Source organism: Amblyraja radiata, chromosome 4 (genome assembly GCF_010909765.2).
Source record: "Amblyraja radiata isolate CabotCenter1 chromosome 4, sAmbRad1.1.pri, whole genome shotgun sequence".
NCBI classification, from domain to species: domain Eukaryota; kingdom Metazoa; phylum Chordata; class Chondrichthyes; order Rajiformes; family Rajidae; genus Amblyraja; species Amblyraja radiata.
The window spans coordinates 116,482,695-116,488,696 of NC_045959.1; positions in this window are offsets into that span (position 1 = coordinate 116,482,695).

Genomic DNA, 6,002 nt, shown 5'->3' on the forward strand with positions numbered 1-6,002 from the left:
CTGCAGCCATCAGGCTATTAAACACAACAACCTCCAATAAACTCCGAACCACATAGACTTGGGGGACAGACACAGAATGCTGGAGTAACTCAGCGGGACAGGCAGCATCTCTGGAGAGAAGGAATGGGTGACATTTCGGGTACAGACCCTTCTTCAGACATAAATACCACTATCATTTCACCCCCCTCGCCCCAAAAAACTGCGTTCCAGGCGCTCACCACCCTCTGTGTAAAACAGAAAAATAGGTGCAGGAGTAGGCCATTCGGCCCTTTGAGCCAGCACCGCCATTCAATGTGATCATGGCTGATCATCTAAATGAGTGAGGTCGGAGCCCTTCTACAGACTGAGAGTCAGAGGAAAAAGAAACGAGAGACATAGAGGGTGATCAATATTCAAACCACTGATTTGTACATTGGAGAAACAGCATCTCATATTTCGCTTGGGCAATATACAACCCTCTGAGCTACGGCAGCTTTTTGTGTTTAAGAACGAACTGCAGACGCTTGAAAAATCGAAGGTTGACAAAAATGCTGGAGAAACTCAGCGGGTGAGGCAGCATCTATGGAGGCCCAAAACATCACCTATTCCTTCGCTCCATAGATGCTGCCTCACCCGCTGAGTTTCTCCAGCATTTTTGTCTACCTTCCTGCTTTTTGTGTCAATAGACAAGACAATAGGTGCAGGATTAGGACATTTTGCCCTTCGAGCCAGCACCGCCATTCAATGTGATCATGCCTGATCATCGCCAATCAGTAGCCTGTTCCTGCCTTCTCCTCATATCATAGAAACATAGGAACATAGAAAATAGGTGCAGGAGTAGGCCATTCGGCCCATTCAATATGATCATGGCTGATCATCCAACTCAGTATCCTGTACCTGCCTTCTCTCCATACCCCCTGATGCCTTTAGCCACAAGGGCCACATCTAACTCCTTCTTAAATATAGCCAATGAACTGGCCTCAACTACCTTCTGTGGCAGAGAATTCCAGAGATTCACCACTCTCTGTGTGAAAAATGTGTTTCTCATCTCGGTCCTAAAAGATTTCCCCCTTATCCTTAAACTGTGACTCCTGACTCCGCTATTTTTAAGAGCCCTATCTAGCTCGCTCTTGAAAGCATCCAGAGAACCTGCCTCCACCGCCCTCTGAGGCAGAGAATTCCACAGACTCACCAATCAACAAGATCCCCTGACTCCGCTATCTAGCTCCCTACCTTGTAACTGTGGGCGCCCTTTATGTGGCGGCCCTTTGCATACCCCGGTTACGCAAAACAAAGAATTGCACTGTGAATCGTCACGTGACAATAAAGTATTCATTCATTCATTCATTCATTCACATGTGACTGTACGGTGTTATTGCCAGTGGGTCAGGATGTGCTCCATTATAACAGGGCGACGTTAGCACTGAGCTAGAGTGCGTTACTTACCGGGGAAGAGAGGCTCAGTATCCTGGCCTTGATTAGCTGCCAGCCCTGAATCGATGAAGTCCATGTTCCCGTCTGGGTGCCGATCTGTCCCGCTGAGCGTGCAGACCTGGGTTAGTGCGGGTCAGGTTCCAGTCCTGGTCTTGCTGAGAGTCTGGGTCTGGTCCTTGGCAGTGCTGGGATAATCCGACCCTGTGGGGAGAGACCAACATCTTAACCCCAATAGTGTGAAGGAATAAAGTGCAGGAAGGAACTGCAGATGCTGGTAAATGCCAAAGATAGACACAAAGTGCTGGAGTAACTCAGCGGGCCAGGCAGCATCTCTGGAGCAAAAGAATGAGCGATGTTTCTTCAGACCTCTGATAGTAGACAATAGACAATAGGTGCAGGAGTAGGCCATTCGGCCCTTCGAGCCAGCACCGCCATTCAATGTGATCATGGCTGATCATCCACAATCAGTACCCCGTTCCTGCCTTCTCCCCATATCCCCTGACTCCGCTATTTTTAAGAGCCCTATCTAGCTCTCTTTTGAAAGTATCCAGAGAACCTGCCTCCACCGCCCTCTGAGGCAGATAATTCCACAGACTCACAACGCTCTGTGAGAAAAAGTGTTTCCTCCTCTTCGTTCTAAATGGCTTGCCCCTTATTCTTAAACTGTGGCTGGACTGGGCTGGTTCTGGACTCCCCCAACATCGGGAACATGTTTACTGCCTCTAGCGTGCCCAAACCCTTAATAATCATACACGTTTCAATAAGATGCCCTCTCATCCTTCTAAACTCCAGAGTGTACAAGCCCAGCCGCTCCATTCTCTCGGCACATGACAGTCCCGCCATCCCGGGAATTACACTGAAGATAGACACAAAATGCTGGTGTAACTCAGCTGGACAGGGAGCATTTCTGGAGAGAAGGAAATGGCTGACGTTTCAGGTCGAGACCCTTTTTCAGAAATAAAGATTGGAAGCAACCTCAAGTTCTAAAGAGGTTTTATAAAGTTAGACAAGTTGCAATACTCATTTCCCCATCATCAGGCCATCAACTAGAGAGCAGTCCTGGGCGCAGTCTACCTCATTGGAGACCTTCTTTGATTGGAATTTAGCGGCTTTGCCTTGCACTAAAGGTTATTCCCTTGATCATGTATCTGTCCACTGTGGATGGCTCAATTGTAACCATGTTTTGTCTTATTGCTGTAACTCTGTACATGCGACAATGAACTAAACTCAAATACAGGTATCCATGTTCCTGAAGAAGGTCCCATGTTCTCCAGAGATGGCCATAAGGCCACAAGACATAGGAGCAGAATTAGACCATTCGGCCCATCGAGTCTACTCCGCTATTCAATCGTGGCTGATCCATCTCTCCCTCTCAGCCAAATTCTCCTGCCTTCTCTCTGTAACAGAGCCCTAGTGAGACCACACCTGGAGTATTGTGTGCAGTTTTGGTCCCCTAATTTGAGGAATGATATTCTTGCTATTGAGGGAGTGCAGCGTAGGTTCACAAGGTTAATTCCCGGGATGGTGGGACTGTCATATGCTGAGAGAATGCAGCAGCTGGGCTTGTACACTCTGGAGTTTAGAAGGATGAGTAAGTCATTTAGAACGGAGACGAGGAAACACTTTTTCTCACAGAGAGTGGTGAGTCTGTGGAATTCTCTGCCTCAGAGGGCAGTGGAGGCCGGTTCTCTGGATACTTTCAAGAGAGAGCTAGATAGGGCTCTGGAGTTTAGAAGGATGAGAGGGTATCTCATTGAAACATATAAGATTGTTGAGAGTTTGGACATGCTAGAGGCAGGAAACATGTTCCCGATGTTGGGGGAGTCCAGAACCAGGGGCCACACAGTTTAAGAATAAAGAGTAAGCATTTAGAACGGAGACGAGGAAACACTTTTTCTCACAGAAAGATGTGAGTCTGTGGAATTCTCTGCCTCAGTGGAGGCGGGTTCACTGGATGCTTTGAAGAGAGAGCTAGATAGGGCTCTTAAAGATAACAGAGTCAGGGGACATGGGGAGAAGGCAGGAATGGGGAACTGATTGGGGATGAATGGTGGTGCTGGCTCGAAGGGTCGAATGGCCTACTCCTGCTCCTATTGTCTATAACCTTAAAGGGCCTGTGTCTCCCACTTGGCGATATTTTTTCGGCGACTGCCGGCGTCATATCAGGGTCGGCAAAAGATTTCGAACATTTCAAAATCCAGCGGCGACAAAAAAATTGGCGACACTTGAAAAAACACCGCGCGTGAATACGTCATCACGCCGCGTATTTTTCGGTGTCCTGATACGTCCGTCAATGACGCCGGCATTCGCTGCAAATATTGCCAAGTGGGACAGGGCCCTTTAACACCTGCACTAGTCAAGAATCTGTCAATCTCTGGCGTAAAAATATCCACTGACCTGCCCTCCATAGCAGTCGGTGGCAATGAATTCCACAGATCCACCACCCTCTGGCTAAAGAAATTCCTCCTCTCTGCTGCCTGCCCCGCTGAGTTACCCCAGCACTTTGTTTAAGAAGGAACTGCAGATGCTGGAAAATCGAAGGTAGACAAAAGTGCTGGAGAAACTCAGCGGGTGCAGCAGCATCTATGGAGCGAAGGAAATAGGCAACGTTTCGGGACGAAACGTTGCCTATTTCCTTCGCTCCATAGATGCTGCTGCACCCGCTGAGTTTCTCCAGCACATTTGTCTACCCCAGCACTTTGTCATTTTTTTGTAAAATGCGGCATCTGCAGTTCCTTGCGTCAATGTGGCTCTTCCGATGAATCCAGTGGCTGGTGTTGGCAACGTCACAACATATGAACATGAGATTAAAGTATCAATCAGTTCAGTTTAGTTTATTGTCACGTGTACAGAGGTACAGTGAAAAGCTTCTGTTGTGTGCTAACCAGTCAGCGGAAAGACAATACATGATTACAATCGAGCCACATTCACAGTGTACAGATACATGATAAGGGGTTAACGTTTAGTGCAAGGTAAAGCCTGATCAAAGATAGTCCGAGGGTCACCAATGAGGTAGATAGTAGTTCAGGACAGCTCTCTGGTTGTGGTGGGATGATTCAGCTGCCTGATAACAGCTGGGAAGAAACAGTCCCTGAATCTGGAGGTGTGCGTTTTCACACTTCTGTGCCTTTTGCCAGATGGGAGAGGGGAGTGGCCAGGGTGCGACTGGTCCTTGATTATGCTGCTGGCCTTGCCGAGGCAGGGTGAGGTAAATGTTTGGGAAAGATGAAACACAGCAAGCAGGAGAACGCTAACCCTCACAGTGATCCAGACGCATCACCAAGCCCAAGATAGGCATAAAGTGCTGGAGTAACTCAGCGCTCCGGGCAGCATCTCGGGATAGGATGGGTGGCGTTGTGGGTCGGGAACCTTCATCGGACTGATTGTGGTGTTGGGGGGGGGGGGGGGGGGGGGGGGGCGGGGGGGGGGGGACAGCGAGAGAAAAGAAACATAAACTCCAAGCAGTCGAACTGGTAAAGACCTCACACTGGGCAAACCATAGACTACACATTGAAGCCTAACAAACATTACTCATTGCATTTGGCAAGTATCGATACAGCACGGAAACAGGCCCTTCGGCCCACCGAGCCCGCACACACCCGCGATCAACGCACACTAACACTATCCTACACGTTTGGTAGTTTTGGTCTCCAAATTTGAGGAAGGACATCCTTGTGATTGAGGCAGTGCAGCGTAGGTTCACGAGATTGATCCCAGGGATGGCGGGACTGACATGTGAGGAAAGATTGAAAAGACTAGGCTTGTATTCACTGGAGTTTAGAAGGATGAGGGGAACATCTTATAGAAACATATAAAATTATAAATGGACTGGACAAGCAAGATGCAGGAAAAATGTTCCCAATGTTGGGCGAGTCCAGAACCAGGGGCCACAGTCTTAGAATAAAGGGGAGGTCATTTAAGACTGAGGTAAGAAAATATAATTTCACCCAGAGTTGTGAATTTGTGGAATTCCCTGCTTCAGAGGGCGGTGGAGGCCAAGTCATTGGTTGGATTTAAGAGAGAGTTAGATAAGAGCTCTAGGGGCTAGTGGAGTCAAGGGATATGGGGAGAAGGCAGGCACGGGTTATTGATAGGGGACAATCAGTCATGATCACAATGAATGGCGGTGCTGGCTCGAAGGGCCGAATGGCCTCCTCCTGCACCTGTTTTCTATGTTTCTATGTTTACACATGCTGGGGATGTCAGGATTGAACCCAGGTCTCTGGCTCTGTCAGGCAATAGCTCTACCGTTGCAGAGTCTTACATTCCAGGGCGAGTGACCATGAATCCCCCCCCCCCCCAACCAACCAAGTCCGATAAACTTTATCCCTGGATAATAAGACCTTCCTCACACACTTTATAGCCCACATCAGATACATTAACTCCAGCCCATTCTATCCCTGGCCAAGTGATTCATAAGTGATAGGAATAGAATTAAGCCATTTGGCCCATCAGGTCTACTCCACCATTCAATCATGGCTGTTCTATCTCTCCCTCCTAACCCCATTCTCCTGCCTTCTCCCCATACACCCGTACAAATGAAGAATCTGTCTACCTCTGCCTTAAATATATCCACTGACTTGGCCTCC